Genomic DNA, 21102 nt, shown 5'->3' with positions numbered 1-21102 from the left:
AGCTCTGCAAGGTGGCTGCAACACGCCGGGGCCTGTGTAACTTTCTCCCAGTCACCCAGCCCAGTCCTACTCCACCAGCCCCTCACCCATCTTCCCTCCCACTGCCACCCTCTCCTCAAGAGCATTCTGCATGAACGGTCCTCTCAGTCCTCGTAGAACGTTCCACCAGATCTTCTTCTGAAGTTCACCTGGGCTTGTCCCCCACTACAGGCAGGTTGCTCTGCTCCGACTCCTAGGCCGGCGTTAGGAGCCCCCCACGCTTGCCAAGGCCACCTCTGTGCTATCATCCTTCTGCTCTCACTGAACACTTCCTCCTGGAGGCTCATGCACTGACTCCACCACACCCAGTCCTCCTTCCTCTCATTTGTCTTCCTCCAGAATTCCCCCCGGAAAGTGGCACCTTGCCCATATCCTCCTGTTATGCTCCTGGGTGATCTCATGGTCCTAGTGGGCCACCTAGTCTCACAAGCCCTTGACCTCCTCCCTGTCTGCCACTGATCTTTGCATCTGTTTCACTTTAGTCCTCTACTTCTAGGGCCATACCTTGGCCCTTACCCAAGCTGGGTAAGGCCATCTTTGGATCTTGGACTCCCATCACTTGCCCTCTAAGCCCAGCCTCCAGTCCTGTTCAGCATCCACTTACCCATCTTCATTATCCTAAAACCTCCAGGCCTCCCAGCCTCTCAGGAGGCTGAGACAGAAGGATCACAAATTCAAGGCCAGCCTCAGCAACTTGGCAAGACCCTGTCTCAAAATGCAAAATAAAAAGGGCTGGGAATGTAGTTCATGGTAGAGCACCCCAGGGTTCGGTCCCCAGCAACACAAAAATAAGTAAAGAACAATTAGGACTCAGTGCGAAAGCGTTCTAGCAGCTAGAATTGTCCCATAAATCAAACAGGTTATCTCAAGGAACAGGGAACTGGGGGTTCTGGGGGTGTCCGTAGCCCTGATGTTCATGGTCTAAAGTTGTAAATGAGATCTATGCTATATTCATTTGTAAACTAATGCTCCTGTCTATCTCTTGCAACTCTAAGAAGTTTTTAGGTCTCAGGTGGCTGTGGCCCCAGGGGAATTTTGTATGGCAGAGAAACGGATGTCAATATCACCTGCCAATATCATCAGAAGCCAAAGAGTCACCAGCTAGAAAGGGTTTCCAAGCTAGCCTGACCCACCTTCTCCATGCACCCACTATGGAGCCTTTCCTTTCCAAGTGTCTTGCTGATCTTAAGACCGCTCTCCACTTTGCCATGCATGTGTGAAGTTGTGCCCCTGGATAACTGGGCTTGCAGACCTCCTGGTGTAGATTTGATGGCTCTGGAGAGAATAGTTCTCTCTGCTGCCAATCCACATGGGAAGAGATGAGCTATATGGCAGAAAAGGGAATCAGTAATTCAGAAAGTGGGCCTTAGGTGTGAGTCTACTCCTAGAAATCATCTGACCACATATGGGAACAAGTCCAGGGCTAAGAAGGTCTGGAGTCTGCAATCCCTATGGATCAAGGAGTTTTTGCAAGAAAATTTTCTAGTTTCATGTGGTTCTTTCTGGTCACCTTTTCTGTAATCATCAGGATTTGTTACATCCAACTTTCTCTGCTGTATTAGACAGTATTCAGTTTGTTCAACAAGCATGTATTAAACATTATTTCTGGAGCAGGATCTGTGTTCAGCATCCAAGGTGGATAAGACACAGTCCTGCTCTCAGGGTATTTCCAATAGGAAAGGAAGATTAAATTGAATTCCTAGGATAATGGAGTAATTGATATTGCAAGATGTGGAAGGAAAAAAGAAGAGTAAAGAAAAGCAATTTCATAAGAAACTGCCAGAAACAGGAAATACTGGCCAGAGCCCTGGAGGTAAGAAACAATAATAGGCCAGGTGCAGTGGCTCACACCTATAATCCCAGCGACTCAAGAGGCTGAGGCAGGAGGATTGCAAGTTCGAGGCCAGTCTCAGCAACTTAGCCAGGCCCTAGCAAGTTAGTGAGACCCTGTCTTAAAATAAAAAGATAAAAAGGGTTGGGGCTATGGCTCAGTGGTTAAATACCCCTGAGTTCAATCTCCAATGCCAAAACAAAAAAACTCTTTCAGTCTTCACTACAGCCCTATGAGGTAGGTGTCTCTTACTAATGTGCCTATTTGTGTTAGTCAGCTTTTTTGCTGCTATGACTAAAAGACCCAACTAGAACAATTGTAGAGGAGCAAAACTCTATTTGAGGGCTAATGGTTTCAGAGGTCTTAGTCCATGGAAGGCTGGCTCCATTCCTTGGGGCTTGAGGAGGAAGAGTGTGACATCATGGAGAAAGAGTGTGGCAGAGGGAAGCAGTTCACATGGTGATCAGAAAGAAGAGAGAGACTCCACTCTTCAGATACAAAATATAGCAATGCCCCCAGTGAGCCATTTCCTCCAGCTACACCCCACCTGCCTCCAGTTACACCCCACCTGCCTCCGGTTACCACTCAGTTAATCCCATCAAGGATTGATCCATTGATTAGGTTAGGGCAATAGCCCAATAATTTCTCCTCCAAACCTTCTTGCATTGTCTCACACATAGCTTGGGGGACACCTCATAACCAAATCATAACTCCATTCAACACATGAGTATACTGGAGGCTAGGAGAAGCTAACAACGAATGAAAGTTCCTGCATCTGTTAAGCAGCAGAGCCAGGTTTGGGGCACTTGCAGCCTGCTCCTGACTGTGTGTTTTACTGACCCAGCCTGAGTCATGTGCCAACCCCAAAGTGCACTGTGTGCTAGCCAGTTTCCCATAGAAAAATCCTAGGGTCAAAAACCAGGAAAAGGAAAAGTGACATGTTGGGCATGCAAAATCAACAGTTGTCCATTGTAGAATTGCTTCAGAGATGCAGCTTCTCCTTTCTGTTGCATTATTTGCTTAGAGTAAATCTTCCACAGGTGGTGTCCCATGAGTCACAATGTAAACCCAACGAATGACTTTTGATATAAAGCACCGAGTTCCTCAACAGGACTGCATACATTTATATGCCGCTTGCCCAGAATGAACTAATTTCATCACTCTTTTTCGGGTGGGATGCTATGCATAATTTAAGACTTCTAACTTTGCTAAATTGGGTCTTTTTTTTTTTTTTTTTTTTGTATTTTCAGAGTTTTTCCTCTTTTTAGAACAGAAAATAAAAATAAGAGAGCATGTAAAAGGTGGCTAACTTGAACCTTTGAATTAACAAATAAGCCAGCTGGGGCGCCGGGGTGAGTGTAAGGACAAGTGAGCTGTCCGTGCCTGTGGTATTTAGGGGACAAGAAGGCTGGGTCCGTGAAAGAGACCAGAGCAGTGATCTGGCACCATCTGGGTTCAAGTTCAAAAGATGCTTCACATGTGAAAACTTTTTTATAGGACCATTTCAGCTCTATGGTTGTACGAAAGTTAGACTTCGCCTTAATTTTTAAAAAATGTATGTTCTTACACTGCAAGAGAAAAAAAAAAAGATTAGAAAACCGTTGAATTTGGGGGTGGCCTTTTGCATTCCTGCATCTTCATTTTTAAAAATCGTGATAGGAGCAATTTCTGATCCTCTGCTGCTGTCAACTGCGCACGGGTAGGAAGGGATAGGAAGAGGTTCCAGGAAAGACAGACCCACGCCCTTGCTCTCTCTGCCCCTTTTCTTTCCGCCAAAGCGCCGCGTTAGATCCTGGACCATAGAGATGTGGAAACCTCCCATCTCCTAGAGGGGAAAGAGGCGCCGGGGGCGGGTTTCCGCCGGGGCCTACTTCCGGCTCCGCCTCCGCGCCGGTTCGCCGTGTTGGGTCGGGGGTCTTTTTTGCTCTCTCCCAGGCGCTTGTTCCTCGCGCGCTGGAGGGTTTGCTGGGTGGGTGTGGACCCTGCAGCCGGCCCTGGAGCTGCGGCGGCGCCTTCCCCGCGGACCCGCGGGGTTGCGGGGCGACAGCGAGCGTCACCTGGAAGCCCAGGACGCCTGGGTGCGGGGATCGGCCCTCCAGTACCCCAAACTCTGCTCCCTTTTCCTTTTTATAACCCCTCGCAGAAAATAATGTTGATCCTTCAATTTAAAAAGTATGTAGTTTAGGGCTCATTTTTTTGTGTATCTGAGACGGGCTGCCTTGGCCACTTAAAAAAAAAAAAAAAAAAAACTTTAGTATTTAATTGTGGCCAGAAAGATGACCTAGGTCAACCGAAGAGGATTTTGAGCCTGGAAGGATGCGGGGGAAGGAACAGCGCAACTTGGGAAGAGGATAGGTAGAAAGGGGGTCATAGTGCTCTCCCTATGGGACGGAAGGGTGAAGACAAAGTCAAGACCTCTTACCAAAAGAGGTGGAAGGCAAAGTCTTGGAATACTTGCCTGGGTTCTTTCTCTACCAGCGAAGCCTCTTGTTGCAAGTGCTGACTGCACAATCTCTTTGAACTTGGGCGTCCTCGGTTTTTAAATGAGGATCATTTCTGCCCTCCTGTCCCACGGTATGTGATTGGACAGTGGGTCTGTGTTCATTTGTGAAACCGATATGCCTCTGACACTATCGTATGAGATTTGTGTATAAACAAGCTTTACCACTGTGTTCCTGTGGGGGGAAATGAGTAAGTTTGGGATGTGAACTACAGTTTAACTCACTTAATGACAATAGTAAATTGTTATGTGAAGGCCTGCAGTAATAATACTCACTTAACTTCGTTTAGTCTGGTGTTTGTCAAGCATTTTGACCAGAGACCTTTAAGTAACACTCTATTAATATGTCTCTGACATGTTTTTCCCAAGAACACATTGTGGGGAATGCTGATGTAAATAAATCAGTCACCTGGGCACTAAAAGACATTTCAGATCTACTTTTTAGAAATGATCTAACCAGATTTCATTAAGGATAGTTTCAGTTCTGCGAGCATTCAAGAAAAAGTACCACAAGCAGTGTAAAGGAAATAAAGTCAGTCCTCCTTGCCCTGCCTCTTACATACATCGTGGACAGTAAATAATGTTTCATTGGTGAGCAAACATTACCAATATACAGTTATTTATAAAACAGTGCAAGTAATTAATGGAAAAAAAAAAAAAAATGTGAGGTTGGCCAAGTAGAAATACTGGGTTTGTAAAGGAAATCTTCATAGAATTGTGAAGATCCTAGAAGAAAACCACTATTTCCAAGAATCAAGAACATAAAAAATTGAAGCCAGTCTTAAGCTGTAGAGTAGGCCCTGAGAAAGTCAGATCTGAGGTCAGAAGCTGAGGTCAGCCTGCTCAGAACTACATGCCTCTGAGGGCTTGGATCTGGATAGAGGACCCACTTCCAAGATGATACATTGCATGGCTATTGGCAAATGCCTCAGTTCCTACTGCATGGGCCTCTCGGGATTGCTTATTTCCTCACAACATGGCACTGATTTCTGCTGGAACAAGTGATAAGATAGACTGAGGTAGAAACTAGTACCTTTTATGACAGCCTCAGCATTCTTACATCATCATTTTCCCCCAAAAGCCTAGTGATTCCATAGGTTGGCCCTACTGAGAGCGATAAGGCATGAATTCAGGATCCAGGGGTCACTGGGAAGCATCTTGGAAGCTGGCTACCGTTACTTTCTTCAGTTCCCTTGGTAACCTATTAAGGTGATGTGTCAATGTAGTTGCCATGAATTGTCCTTATGGTACAAGTGACCCTGATTGGTCAACTGCATCTGATTGGAAGAAGTATTATTTCTGGTAGGAAGTCATAGCCATGGGTTGACCTCTTGGTGATTCTTGTAACGACTGGGACCCTGGCAGCCATGTCCATAGTTGGAACAAAAATATATACAGAGTCTTCTGCGAGAATGAGACTTTAAAGCTAGGCTGATTTATACATTTGCCTAAAATGGAGCTCATCTCGCATCTAAGCCATCACTTAGAAAAAGATAACTTTATGAATAGCCACAAGAACTTCACTAGAAAAGAAATACCCATTTTTGCCCTGCTTGATATCTGGCTCCTGTTCTCATATCCTTCTGTGGCAATGGGTTACATGTGTAGCTTCTGAAGCCTAATATTTGTGATCCTAAATGTTTAGATAAGCCACCTAAGAAATCCCTCTGGCGATAGAACTAAGTGTCATGCTTAACCAGGAGTGACAAAGGTGAATAAGACAAACACCCTTTGTAACAATGTGAGTTAGGGATACATAAAGTAGAGCATTGAAATGTTCAAGGTGAGTGGCACACGCCTGTAACCCCAGGGGCTCAGAAGGCTGAGGCAGGAGGATCGAGAGTTCAAAGCCAGCCTCAGCAATTTAGCAAGGCCCTGAGCAACTCAGGAGACCCTGTCTCTAAATAAAATTATAAAAAAGGGCCGGGGATGTGGCTCAGTGGTTAAGTGCTCCTGGGTTCAATCCCCAATACCAAAATAAACAAATTTTAAAATAAAATGAAAAAGAAATGTTGAAGGTGTTAACGCAAGAAATCTGTATGCAGGCATATGGTAGGACATGTGACAGGTGTGTTGGATATTCCACCGACACCCCAGGCTCAAGAAGTGTGCTTGCACTGTTCAGCATATAGCCGTCCTCGTGACTGTCATTTGTTACAGTGAAAGAATTCAAAACAAAATTAATGAAGAGATAAAGCACATGGAGCAATCTGGAAGCCACCAGGTGCAAGCTTCCAAAAGTGGACTCAAACAGGACATATTTCATTCTTCCAGCATGAGTTTGAAAAGTTTATCAGGAAAGTTCACTGTAAATAGTTTCCAGCATTTTCTTTGGGGACTGGTTGTATAAAGAGCCTCTGCATAGCATGTATCAGGAGGCCCGCTTCCCTTCAGATTCCCAGAAGGAAAGCAGATATTCAACATATTCCACAAAGTTTGCACTAACAGTCTAACAGAGTGAGCCACTGGTATCAGGTACTCAAGGAACCCTCCAGAAATTTAAGCTCCTAAATCCCAGCCAAGGCCCAACCTTGAAAGCAGTGCTTCCTAGGGACAATAGTCTCAGGCCTACTAAAGAAACTCTGTGCACAGTAGAAGTTTTTGGCTCTGGGCAGAAGCAGCTCAGGAAAGACTTTTGGGGTGAGTCCCAAAAGCTGAGGAGATAATTATCAACTTCAGAAGATGAGATGGGACTTCCAGCAGAGGGAGCCTTAGTAGCAAAGGCAGAGGGGTAGGGACTGCTCCCCTTTGGAGAAGCCTGGTTTGTTTGCAGTGGCTTCCATGTGGGCATGGGTAGTGTGGCAAGGTCTCCGACTACCAGCTCACGCAGGGCCAAGTGTGCATGCAGAACTGGGTGTCTGGAGGTGGAGAGGATGCCAAGAGGGGACAGCATGACCATATGCAAAGGCTAGTAGCACTGTATTCACTGGTAAGGACTGTCATAACAAAATGCCAATAGAAGTTTACTTCCTCACGGTTCAGTAGGCTCAGCGTCCAAGGGCAAGATGTCACCAAGTTTGGTTTCTTTTGAGGCTTTCCTCCTTGGCTAGCAGTGACTGCCTTCTCACTGGGTCCTCACATGGTCTCCCCCTGGTCTGTGTACATGTTTGCTGTCTCCCGTTTCCTCTGCTTATAAGGACACTGGTCATGCTGGATTAGGGCCCACCCTGACAACCTTATTTTAACTTAATCACTTTTTTTAAAAGGTTCTGTCTCTAAATACAGTCACATTCTAAGTTACTGGGAGGTAGGGCTTCAACATGTGAATTCGGAGCTGGGACAAGCCCATGAAGGCTTGTAAATATTTGTTATGACTGATGTAAAAAGTACTTGCGGGATTGTGCCGGAGGTCTGATATGGTTTTCAGATTGCTTTTTAGTCCTATTTTTTTAAAAAGTAGACAAGCACAATAGTGCAGTGTTTTCATACTGCCCATAATAAACAGGGGTCCTGAAATTAATTCGGTGGGTAGAGGCCAGTACTTTTTTAATGAAATAAAATGGATTAGAATATAATACATGTAATTAAGTGCATCACAAATGTTATTTCACAAAAGTTTTATTTTTCATATGTATATGTGTATATAGTCTGGTTATTGATGCAAAATAATGATATTTGAAATATGATAGATATTGAATGCTTTTCCCACTGATACAAAGAGGAAGTATCTTATGATCCTCCAGAGAAACAAAACCAATAGGACATATAGGGATATAAAAGAAGAGATTTATTTGGGGAATTGGTTTGTGTGATTATGGAGACTGAGGATTCCTACAATATGCCACCTACAAACCAGAGAACCAGCAAAGGCACAGGTGTAATTCGGTCTCAGGCTGAAGGCCTCATAAAGGGTGCCAGGGAAAGGAGTTATCAATGGTTATGTCCTGGAGTCCAAAGGTCCAAGAACCAGGAGCTCTGATGTCCAAGGGCAGGACAGGATGAAAACCCCAGCTCAAGGAGAGAGAATTCACCTTTTCTTCATGTTTTGTTCCACCTGTTCCCTCTACTGATTGGACAATGCCCACTCACGTTGGTGAGGCAGAACTATCTTTACTCAGTCTACTGATTCAAATGCTAATCTCTTCGTGAAACACCCTCTCAGACACAACTGCGAGTAATTATCTACCAACTACCTGGGCATCCCTTTGCCCAGTCAAGTTGATGCACAAAATTAACGATCCCAGTACCATTTTCTTTGTGCTACCTCTATGAACTCTTGTCAAGGCATGAAAAGTACTGTTGTGCAGAATAACCTGCTACATAAGCAAAGACCAAGAAATCCTGGCTTGGTTGATTCTTCTCAGGAAGGCTTTATGAACAGACGCCCTCGATGGCCTCAGCACTGCAGCCTCAGCCAGCGCCAGCAAAGTGGGGGAGACATCGTCACCCCGAAGAAGGTGACAGCCAGTGTCATTCCAGAGTAGCTGCAGTGCCTCATGTCCACACCCCACCTGGGATGACCTGGAGTGCAACGCTGCTGGGCAGACTTGGAAAGTCAGTGTCAGAGGAAGACCGGCTCTGAGTTAAGGCTACCACCTTCAGTCTCGTCTCTCACCAAATGCAGAGGAGGTGGGAAAAAACACACAGCTAGCAAAAGAAGGTCGTGGTCGGGGCTGAGTGCTCCAGCTTGAGACTCAGAGAAGCAGTCATCACACTGGGCGTCCAAGGTGAAATGTGATTGGCACCTTTCTGGGAAAGAGAAAGGGGATACAGAGACCAAAATATTGATCAGGTACACAGAAGGGCCAAAGTCCCCCATTGTAGGAGAGCAGTCCTACAATGACAGCCAACAGTAAGAGAAGGGAATCCAGAGACCTGAGGGTGAGGACAGGCCTGCCCGTCATCACAGTGTGACCTTGGTCAGGTCACTTACCTGCTCCAAGTCTCGGTCTCCTCATCAGAAACAAGGGGCTTGGCTGGACAAGCTCTCTGATCCTGTCCAGCTCCTGCAATTCCAGGGGAAACAGGAGGAGCCGAGGCACAGAGTTTCAGCAGTGAGCTACTCACTGACGTCGCACCAGCCCTGGAGTTAGACCTGAGGCAAGGCCTCCCCGCACTGACCAGCTGGGTATCCATAGGCACATTACCTCTCGGAAACTCCACTTCCTTATTCAGAATTAGACAATAACAGTACTTTCCTCAGATGTTGTGAAGACAGACAAGACACTGCACAGAGACTCCAGCACAGAACCTGATGCAAATGGCGGCTGTTCCAATTTCAGTGTTCCGCCTTCCCTCCCAAACACAGTGCAAGCTCTGGTTGCCAGATCAGCCGTCACTGTCAGGAGCCTTTCAGGCCTCATCTCTGCAGGAGGCCAGAGCACAGCTGACAAACGGTGTGGTCACAGGGAGGCCCTGCTCCTGTGCCCAGGCCTCTTCTTAGAGCAGCCTGGACACCAGGGCTCCAGACCAACTCGGGTAACAACATACAGCAAGAGACGCACGTTGTTCCCAGTGGGGGAGCATGAGGAAGAACGTCCCTCCAGAAGGAAGGAAGCCAGAAAGCTGCCTGGGATACCCTGGCTGGGTTCGCCTGAGCAGAGCTGAACTGAGTCCAGGGGGCATCTTGGCAAGAAGAAAGAAACCAGGTCACAGCCAGAGCTGTCGGGAGGTCTCTGGATGAAGGCCACATGGTGTGAAGCCACACGTCTCTGCAGGAAGCCATCTGAGTGGACAGTATTGTGTTTATGGGATACAAAATTCATCTTCTTTAAACAGAATTTTATTTCATTTTTTTATTTTATTTGTTTGTTTGTTTTGCTGTGCCAGGGATCCAACCCAGGGCCTAATGCATACTAGACAAGTGCTCACTAGAACTACATCCCTGGCCCCAGAATTTTATGTTTTAAAATATATGTACCACATTCTGTTTGTGAAAAATGTATTGACCAATACAGGTTTTCTTTTCTGAGTGAATCTGATATTTCCATTCACATACACGCCACATGCACTGGCACATGCCTGCGATCCCAGCAACTCAGGAGGCTGAGACGGGGGGCTCACAAGCTCAAAGCCAGCCTCAGTGGGTCCCTGGGCTGTGCCTTCGGGATATCTACTTTGTCCTCGTTGAATAAAGCTGTCTCTCTCTGCTTCCTGCTTCCATGTCCTAAGCTGCTCTCCTTCACCACACTCTTCCACCACAGTGCTCTGCCTTGCTCCAGCTCAGAGCAATGGAGGTGGCCATCTATGGCCTGAGACCGCTGAAACCATGAGCCCCAAAATAGACTTTTATTCCCCCTAAAAAAAAAAAAAAAAAAAAAGCCAGCCTCAGTAACTTAGCAAGGCCCTAAGAAACTTACGGAGACCCTGTCTCAAAATAAAAAATAAAAAGGGCTGCGGATGTGGCTTAGTGGTTAAGCACCCCTGGGTTTGATCCCCAGTGCCAAAAAAATAAAAGGACATTACATGGAAATTCATGGGATATAGGTAATGTCAGGCATACAGGGAAATTTATAACCTTATAAAAATGGAAAGGCTGAAAATGGTTTGTTCTATATTAAAAATAAAAGAAGAGAAAAATAAATCTAAGGAAAATAGAAGGAAGAAAATAATAAAGATTACAAATCAGTGAAACAGAAAATGAATATACAAATGGAGGAAGGATGGATTGTACAGAGGAAAAAGAGGGGTGGAGAGACGGTAGGGGGAAGAAAAATAACAGAATGAGACAAACATCATTTCCCTGTGTACGTGTGTGGTTACACAAATGGTGCTACTCTACTTCATGTACAACCAGAGAAACAACAGTTGTACCCCATTTGTGTACAATGAATCGAAAGAAAGAAAGAAAAGAAAGAGGAAAAGAAAAGAAAATGAATATACATTAGGGAAACTAAGAAAATAAAAAATTGGTTCTTTTAAAATATTGTTTAAATGCATAAATTCCTAGCAATACCAATCAACAAAAATAGAAAACACAAAATTCCAGTATTAGAAAGGATGTCACTATAGACCCTACAGACATCAAAAAGAAGAATGTTGTATTTACATTAAAAAATTGACAACTTGCCCCAGCACCTCAAAAAATAAACAATTTTTTTTTTCGTTTTGGCAATGTGAATGAAGTGGACAAATTTCTTAAGAAATGCAACTTTCCAAAATGGACTAGAAGAAATAGAAAATCAGACTATCCAATAGGCAATAAATATTGAATCTATTATTTAAGAACTTGATGGTTTCACCAATTAATTCTTCCCAATATTTAAAGAATAACAACAATCTTGCACAAATTCTCCCAGAGCATAGAAAAATCCATGTATCCTTCTTAACACTTTGTATGTGGCCAATATAATCCAATAGGGAAAGAAGAAGAAGGAGAGATTGGACTGGGCTATTGCAAGAAGGAAAAATCAGACCAGTCTTGATCATTGTGGCATAACAAAAAATAGTCGGTTTCTGTCCAGAGTTCTCCTTGGTTCTAAGAACTCCCAAAGCTCTTGGAATCTTCACAGAGACAAGAGTGACTTTTGAATACTACTGAGAGGCCTCTGGGTAGTCAGCATGGGGTGGGGGGGTCACCAGAACAACCTAGGCATGATTAGACAGTTCTATCAGGCCTCTCCCTGATCTCCAGGGAGGAGAGAAGGGTGAAGGCTGGAGACTGAGGTAGTCACCTCTGGCCAATGATTTAGTCAGTCACGGCTGTGTGATGACATAAAAGCCCCTAAATAAAGGGACTCTGAAAGTTTCCAGGTTAGGAAACCCATCAAGGTGCTAGGAGGGCGATGGACCCAGAGAGGGTGCAGAAGCTCTGTGCCCCTTCCCCAAGCTTTGCCCTCTGCATCTCTTCAAGTTGGCCATTTCTGAGCTGTATTCTTTGATAAACCAGTAACATTAAGAAAAGCTCTTTCCTGAGTCCTGTGAGTTGTTCCAACAAATTATGGAACCTGAAGAGAAGGAATGGGAATCCCTGATTTATGGCCAGTTGCTCAGAAGTGCAAGTGGTCAGGACTTGCGACTGGCATCTGAAGCGATGGCAGTCTTGTGGACGGAGCCCTTAAATCCATTGGAACTGATGCTGACTCCAGGTAATCAGGGTCAGAATTGGATGGAAGTACAGGGTACCTAGTTGCTGTTGTTGCATCTGAAAACTGGTTGATGTCAGGAGAAGAGAAAAAAATTTTCATTTGTGAGTATAGATGCGAAATCCTAAATAAAATATAAGCAGATATAATCAAGCTTCCATCTAGGGTTTATTCCAGGAATTCAAGGGTGATTTAATATTCTACAAATCAATCAAAACAATTTATCACAATAGTGGGAAAAAAAATCATAAAATCATCTGGATAGATACATAAAAACAATGACTTCAGGGAAAGTGATTTAAAGAGGTAGCATCTAATACCTTCCTCCCTTTCAGAGTTCCATCCCAGCAGCTGGAATTAATTTGTAGGAGAAAACTGTAGCCTATTACAGACCTCACCTGGGTCACGGGCTATTCCACCTGTTAGGTTGTAAAAAGCCCCTGATTTCCTAGCTTTGCATTTTGATCCCCATTTCTGGTTCTGCATGTCTTTTACTGGATTTCCATCTGCAAGACAAAACAGAGACTGGCAAACAGGTGCTATTGAACAATTAATTATCAGTTAATTATCATATCAGGTACTCTGGTGGGTACTGGGGGGGCGGGGGGAGACAAACATGAACCAAGGTCCCAGAAGATTAAGTAATTCAGTGAAGGTCCCAATGCTGATAAGTGGCAGAGAGACAGGACCCCAGTCTGACTCTGGTATTCACATCATTCTGTGTCACTAACTCTGCTTGTGCATAATCAACCATAGTAATAAGCGTTGAGGGTCAAACGGACACGAGTTATTATACATACTGTGAAAACACAAAGGAAGGGGATTGATTCTGACTAGGGATGGGTTGGTTCTGAAGGCTTTTAAGAAGGAGTTAGCATTTAAGCTGGGACTTAAAAGATGAAGCTTTTAACTGGCAGAAAATGAGAGTGTATTAGTCAGGATAGACTGGGTCATGCTGCAGTAACAAAGGTTTACTGCATACAGTAATTCAAGTTGAGCAATGCCCAGGTCCCTCCCTTGACCTAGTGACTCAGCAATCTGGGCTGCTACCAGCTGCAATTCCTCTCATTCTATCCCATGCATTCCTGATTTCTGTGCAGGGAAAGAGTGAAAAACATGGAGCACTCCCAAGACTTCAACCTGGAAAACACACACACACACAGGCATACCACCTCCACTCATGACCCAAGGCACATGGAATGTTTGGTGAGGCTGTATCATCTCTACCACAGAGAAAGGGGGCATTCCAGACCAAGGGAGGCATGTGCAAAAGCGTGAGGGTATAAAAGGGCCTTGTGTGGGTGGGAAGAGCAATGGGTCTAGGACACAGGAGGCCTTAGGATCATTCTAGGGGCAAAGCAAGCTCTCAGGGAAAGCAGACCATCACAATTTGCCTTGTTTTGCAAGATTGTAGGTGGTAGCAAAGAGGACATGCAGAGATGGCAGAACAGCAAGCAGGATGTAGCCAAGGCCCAGGCAGAAGCAGCAGGCCAGGGAGGCAGGGATGGTCTCTAGAAGCATAGGAGAAGGGGACTTGGAAACTGGATAGGATTTGAGGAGGGCGAGAGAACATGACTCCAAGGTTTCCTGCTGATCAAATATTGGTATCAGTGTCTGAAACAGGAAATGCAAAAGAAGCAGCCTATTTTGGAAGAGAAAAATTTCCGTTGTGCCCTGCTGCTGGAACATATGCGCAGGAATGTCCAGGAAGTGTCACTGGAAATATAACCTTGAGCTCTGGGGAGTATGGAAGGGCTTCCCAGGATGAGGGCACAGCATGAGCAAAGGGAGGGAGGTAAGAGCTCCCAGGTAAACTCAGGGAACTATGGTGAGAGCCAAAGTCTTTCCTCCCGTGAACTCTGTCCTTTCCGCCCTGCTCAGAGCCACTTCCTGCTGCCAGTCACACACCTGCATCTGGAGCCCCCTCAATGCATCCAGCTCTCTAGCTCCCCTCAACCAAATCCAGAGGTTTCCAGATTACCCCTCTGATTTCACTGTTGCAATCGTACAGTAACTAGTTACTGCAGTTTATTGCAATACCACGTAACCTTGCATGAGGCCTCCACTCACCAAGTTCTTTTAACATGTGGTCTTAATGAGTCCAGTGGTTTTCCCCGCCTCAATGAAGTTGAGCAATAGAAAATGTCAGCTGGGTGACCCCAAGCCAGTCATTCGACCTCTCTGAGCCTCAGAATTTTCATCCACGAAGAGAAAAAAAGTTAATACATGACCCATCTATTTAAAAGGGTGGTTGCAAAGATCAAATGAAAATAACAAATGTGAAACAGATAAGATCTTGAAGGCAATAAGAGGAAGGGTGACAACTGGGGTGAGAGTGACACTGACAGAAGTTACTGCTGTCACAATGTGCCCTTGAGGGACCAGCCGGAAAGCTGGTAGAAAAACTCAGCGAGACAACCTTCCTGACAGAGATTTGACTGAGTGCTTCCGATGGACCCAGTGCCACCATTGTAGCAAATAAAGAACATAATTTCTGTCCTCCAGGAGCTGGATGGCAAAGTATATAGACAAAAAGAGAGGCCTAGACACACAGCCCAGGATAAGTAAAGCGTGCCCAGGAGAGCCATTCAGGGCGAATGGCAAGGAGCTCAGAAGGAGCATCCATCCCAGGGGGGCAGGGAATGCTTCCTGGAGGAAGTGGAAGGTACAACGCAGCCAGGGAGAAGAGAAGGAGGCGTGGGCTCACCTGGCTGCATCAGAGGAAAAGAATCACACAGGAGAGAGCATCCAGCCTGCTCCTGGGGCTGGAAGGATCCCACCTTCTCTAGGACGGAAGGAGCATGGGGCCATGTCCTAGATCAACCCCAAGGGTTAGGACTTCCTATTTCGATCTGATGCTAAGCCAGCACTTGTCACTGACCACAGTCTGGAGAAAGATCAGGTGCTCGGGGCAGGCTGTGAGGTCACCTCACCCCTCCGCCCTCTGGGCACAGCGCCAGAGGCTCCCCAGCATGCAAGGCCCGGCTGGGGCTCCTCGTGCAAGGCTGCACACTTTATCTGCGCAGACACTTTCTTGGCTCACAGAATTGTTTTGGAAAAGAAACTATTCATTGTGGCTCCACTCAGAGCTGTAGTGCTTGGCCTTCTGCAGTGTCAGGGCCTGGCAGCGTCTCAGGCCACTGGGTCAGCTGCGGGGTCAGCAGCAGAGAGGAAAGCAAAGAGACGGCCCTGCGGGGAAGGGAGAGGGGGCTGGGAGGTGGCCAGGGGACCAAGGAGCCACCAGCCTCAGGATCACTGAGGATCCAGCAGCAGCCACGGACCCCCTCCCCAACACACACACACACACACACACACACACACACACACACACACACGGCCTGTCATCTGTCATGTTAGTTTCTGAGGACAGGGGTTATAGCTTCTTCATTCTTTCATTGGTAGCTTCTCAAGTTATAAATAACTTTCACTCCAAACACTGTTCTTCCTTGCTGGAGGGGCAACCATCTTCCTGGTAAGGAGGCAGAGGACATTCAGCAGAGGGTGGAGAAGTCCCTATCTGCTCTGCCAGTTTGAAATTTAAATGCCTCTGATAAAAATGTCAGCAATTTCATTCCTTTCCCTTGGTGTTAAGATAGATAGATAGATAGATAGATAGATAGATAGATAGATAGATAGATAGATGAAACTATTCTTTCAGTGAGGACTACCAAGAGCTATTTTCAAAAGCACAGTGAAGAGGGGCAGATTTCCTTCCAGCAGGGAAGTCTCACTTGGCACAAAAGAAGTATTTTCTGGAAGAAGGGAACATGTGCTCTATGAATACTTTTAGGGGTCCTAAACATTAGGGCACGGAATAGTTTTTCTCTGACCTCTGTCCCATGTAAATTCATTGAAAGGGTCCTCTTTAAAAAATATGATGAGCCGAGACAGACACCGTGGCACCTGCCTGTAGTCCCAGCGACTACAGAAGGATCAGAAGTTCAAGGCCAGTCTCAGCAACTTAGCAAGGCCCTGTTACAAAATAAAAAATAGAAAGGGCTGGAAATACAGCTCAGTGGTAAACGCGCCCCTGAGTTCAATCCCCAGTACCAAAATATTAAAAATCATAAGGAGTCAAAAGTACAAAAAAATATGACTGAGTCAGGTCTGGAATGGTCTTGGAGTGGTGACCCTTGGCCTTCTCCCTGCTCACGCAGAAACGAGACAAAATCCACCTTGATTTTATTTGACTTTTTAAAAAATCATAACAGGTATTTATTTTTTCCACATTTTTTTTATTGGTGCATTGTAGTTAAACTTTGATTTTTAAAGCTCTCTGGAAAGGGTGCTCACTGTTACCATTTTTAGGCTCCTGAATCTTCACATTCTGTGTGCATCCCTTCTGGGTTGTCCCCTTTCAAGCACAGTGACATGCCCTGGTCCTTCTGCACACAGTCCCCTCAGTACCCCACCTCCCCTCTACTGACCAGACCACAACTTCCTGGTTCTTCCAGAATCCAGACTTCTCCATAACTATTTCTCCAGGCTGCAAACAAATGTTTCAAGAAAGAGGTCATCAGTGGTCCTCACGGGGCCCCCTCCCAGGCCCAGGGTTCCCTCTCTCAAGTTCCAGCTAACCGAAGCAGGGAGTGGCGCGTTTGAAAGAATCCAGCCAGGGCGAGGTTGGAGCGCACACGCATGAAGCCCTGGGTTCAATCCCCAGGGCCCCCCAAAAAACACTCACTCCAAAGAACCCACACAGTTGCTCAAGCGTTGGAAACCAGTGGCTTCTGAACCCATCCAACCCACACCTACTTTTTTTTTTCCCCCTCTCAGACAGTGGCTGTCACTCTCCATCAGAACTCAGGGACTGGAATTTTCCTATAAACCAGAGAGGGCTCCCTGGGGGACAATCATCATCTTCTACTCGGCTGTGCAAAGACATCAGTCGTGATCCCAAACCACTCTGTTTTCTAGTAGATGACTCATCCTAATGACAGTCCTGTCACTCACAGTCAAAGTGCCCAGGTCCAGTATGGCCCATTCGCTGGGTCCAGGCCTGTTCCTGCTGCATGCTGCATCTTCAACAACCAGTTCGGTGTGTTCCTCAAGTCTTCCAGAACATTCCTTGAGAGAAAGAACTGCCTGCCAGACGTTGCCAAATGGTTCCATCCAACAGACCTGTACTAGATCCACAGTGAAACCCACATTCCCCTTCCTTCTTTGTCCTAACACCCGCTCCCCGCACCCCATCTGCCTGAAGAACACCCTCACACCCTTCCAGACCCAGCTAAAGTACCCACGAGCCTTTCAGAATCTTCTCACAGCACTCCTCCCAGGATAAAGTAAATATCCATACTGAGACACTTCCTTTAGCCTCCAGGTGTCTGCCATGCACCTGGGCCATGGAGTTGGTGTCCGTGGTCATCTCCCACTACCAAACTGGAAGCCACCCGAAGACAGGAACCGTGTCTTGAAGTCTTTGTTATCCAGCATCAAACAATATCTGACACCATAGTAAGTGCCCAATAAATGCTAAGTGGAGACATGTAGAAACAATTCAAGCAATTCCAAACTCTTCCCAGACCTCTTCAAGATCCCTACTCCCAAGCTCAACTGTTTCCTTATTCAGATAGAAAGTACCTTAGACGGCTGGAGAACGTTTTTTCCACCTCACCCTAGGGGGCCAGGACTTCTAGAACACAGCAGGTTCTTGGAACTGGAACAGGAGGCCCTTGGGTGCCAGAGGCCACTGCGGGCTGCCTCCATCCACTACATCCCTTGGCTGACTCTCCCAGGCTAAGCCCCGAGACAGGTGCGCTCTTCCCCTCTTTCCACCACACCTTAGACAAATCCAGGCATCCCAGGCAGGAGGGCGGCTTGACGGATGGGAAATTCTCCCCAGGGGCTGCTCGAGCCTGAGATGGAAGCACGAACGTGAGCTCACTGGGACTCACAGGAGAAGAAGGGCCCTTTGACCACACTGCTCTCCTGGCCCCCTGAGAAGCTGCCACTTCCTAGTGGCCGGAGTTGTGGGGGGCACAGAAGGGGAGACATCCTAGCCACTGCTCTTGCTTACATCAGATGGTCTCTTGAGCCCAGATCTGTCACATCACTCACATCAGCTACTAATTCCTCTGCGGTCCCCTCTGGAAAACTTGGACCACGTTCGTAAAGCTCCAGGAGACTTTATGATCTGCCCCTTCCTGCCTGCCTGCCTCACCCTCCCCTTGCACAGTAAGCTCAGCATTAGTGAAAGACTTGCCCTCAGTCCTGCCCAATTCTTACACCTGGGTGCTGGGGTATGCCTCCTCCCTCTGCCTCAGTTTCCTTACCTGTAAAATGGAGAGAATAGACTCCCAGCCTTGATGGTGCTATAGACCCTATGAAACCATAGTAGATACTTGGGAAGGGGACAGGGACTGTAAGGAGGGCAACACAGGGCACATTTATGAGCAGGTTACCCCTCTGGGCCACTGGAGTGGCATCCTGCTGGGAGGAGGGACAGGTGAACACAGTCAAAAGAGCCCCACCTGAGAGGGGAGGAAGCTTTGCATGTATATAACAGTTCCCCTTCAGTGGCATTTGCAGGCTGCTCCTGGGACATCTACACCCTGGCACTCTGATCACATAAGTGCCAGTCATGTTCCCAGGGCTAGAGAAACCCTCCTGGCAAAGAGGTTCAAGAGCTTGAAGCTGAAATCCCTATTTTGTGTGGGAAGCATCTATGTTACCCACCTCCAGCTCTGCCATTGGCGAACTGAGAGGGCTTGGCTTGTCCTGACTAGGCCACCATAGATTCCTTGTGGTGGGTCTAGCCCTCAGTCTGCCCACATCTCCCCAGGCTGGGCACCCTGAAGCTGCCCTGGGGTGGGTCCCTTAGCCTCTGGGGTCATTGAAGGCAGGGTTATTCCTTTTATGCTCACTATTTGCTCAGCAGACACTAGCCTCTCCTACACGTGGGAGGCTGGCTGGCTGGCTGAGGAAATGGTGCAGAAGGAGGTTGGCGCCAAGAAACCCTGACATTTAGGCCCAAACCCAAGCAAGGGACCCAAGCAACAGACGACAGTGACCACTGCCTTTGAAGCTGCATGCATGTTATGGTCTGTGTGTGAGAGATAAGTTTTGACTTTCAAATATCACACTTCAGATCCTGAAATGGCAACCTACAGAAGCTATGAAATTGACATGTGGGTGTCCGGGCACCTTATGTGACTCAGAGCGTCCGGGGGCCCGGCTGAACTGCCCCCTGCTCCTGGTGGCAGGCACTCCCCCTCCCACATTCTGCCCGCGCGGCGCTGATTCTTCCTCCAGGACCTAGAGGCAGATTGGAAACCTAAATAAACACATTTTAACAATTATTATTAAAACACATACCAGTCAATACGATGGAGCACCACGAACCAACCAAAAGGGACGCCCACCACTCCTGCCCAGAATATTCTCAGGCGCTCTCTCCCCAGACTCGGTTCCCGCTGACCTGCCCGGGCCCAGTGAGGGCACCCGGCTTACCTATGGAAGAAATGCCATCCTCGACCTCTACTGCTGGCCCCGATGCTGGGTCGTCAACCTGGACCCTGAACACAAATGGGAGAGAAGAGGGAAAGCCCCAAGTACGGAAGCCAGCCTGGACGTCCACCACGAGGAGGCGGGTTGCGGGCGCACGGAGCCTCGCTGCCACCTGCGGCCCCTCGACTCTCCCTTGCACCCGCCGACTTGCAAAGCAGCTGGAAACCGCGCCAGCCAATCAGCGAGCGGCGCCCCGGGCTCATTAGCATGCGCTGCGAGGGCGCGCACCTGCCACCAGGGGGCGGCGTCCGGCCCTACCTGTACCCCGAAGATCCTCAGGTGAGACCCGCAGGTCAAGGACGCACCAGCTGGGGATCTGTCCCCAAAGAGGGAGACTTGCGCTGCATGGCTAAAGCCTGGGAAAATGAAAACCGTATTTGACTAGCTTTGGATCTTTGTCTAGCCTACCCTCAAGTCCATGGAGGGCCTGGAGGGTGGCGGGTGGCGAAGACTGCTGTTCCCCTGCTAGGTGGGCTGGCTCTGAAACCCAGACCAGCCACCCAGCTCTAGGATTTCAAGTCTGGCCTGGAACCTCTCTGGCTTCCTTTTTCTTATCTGATCAACAAGAATACTTGCACCCTTACTTAGTAAGGGAGGTTTTGTTTCATTCTGGTTCTGGTTTTGAGATGTTTGAGCCAATGCACGTACAAACCTTTAGAACTAGGAATAACACGTGATGAGTGTGCAGTGAGTAATGATTTCTCCTTTGCCTCTTGCCTCTTGGGACTGTCTGCACACACATGGTCTCAGTCCCATCCCTCACCCTAGTGCTGGCGAGTCTCCAGGGAGTCTCCCAGGGCAAGCACTGTTTTACTGCTGAAATACACCCTAAGCATGTATGTATGTATACTTGTATATATGCACACACATAACACATGCATGCATGCATATATAAACATTTATATGTGTGTATATATGTGTATGCACATGTATATTAGAATCATAAACAGAGCACAAAATCTGGAATGCTAACTAACCCTATGACAGGAAGAGATGTCCCAGGTCTGACTTCCAGGATTGTCAGGATCAAGGACTGTGCCCGCTTCTCATTCCCAGAGCTGGATGGCCTAATTGTGGCAGATAAAGCTGATGCCAGAAGAGGGAGGGTGGACATTTGTCCCAAGAGGCGCGCCTGGCAGATGCCCCTTCAGATTGTCCAGACTCCACAGAAGAGGCAAGGCCAGCCAAGCTCCCCAGAC

The 21102-nt window shown here is 47.1% G+C and overlaps 1 long non-coding RNA gene across 2 annotated transcripts; it reads right to left on the bottom strand.

The window, feature by feature from the left end:
* Positions 1 to 2969: 2969 nt before the first annotated feature.
* Positions 2970 to 20835, bottom strand: LOC306656615. Of its 2 annotated transcripts, XR_013762583.1 has the most exons (4): positions 19847 to 20835; positions 17348 to 19670; positions 16206 to 16880; positions 2970 to 12882 (listed from the first exon to the last, which is right to left on the bottom strand). It is a non-coding gene; the product is annotated as an uncharacterized lncRNA (long non-coding RNA). The 2 variants fall into 2 exon arrangements; XR_013762582.1 differs by having other exon boundaries at positions 17348 to 20835.
* Between the last annotated feature and the right edge of the window lie 267 nt (positions 20836 to 21102).

Source organism: Sciurus vulgaris (genome assembly GCF_902686455.1).
Source record: "Sciurus vulgaris genome assembly, chromosome: 3".
In the NCBI taxonomy this organism is placed as follows: domain Eukaryota; kingdom Metazoa; phylum Chordata; class Mammalia; order Rodentia; family Sciuridae; genus Sciurus; species Sciurus vulgaris.
The sequence above is the reverse complement of the archived record's forward strand: the minus strand, read 5'-3'. Positions and strand labels throughout refer to the sequence as shown.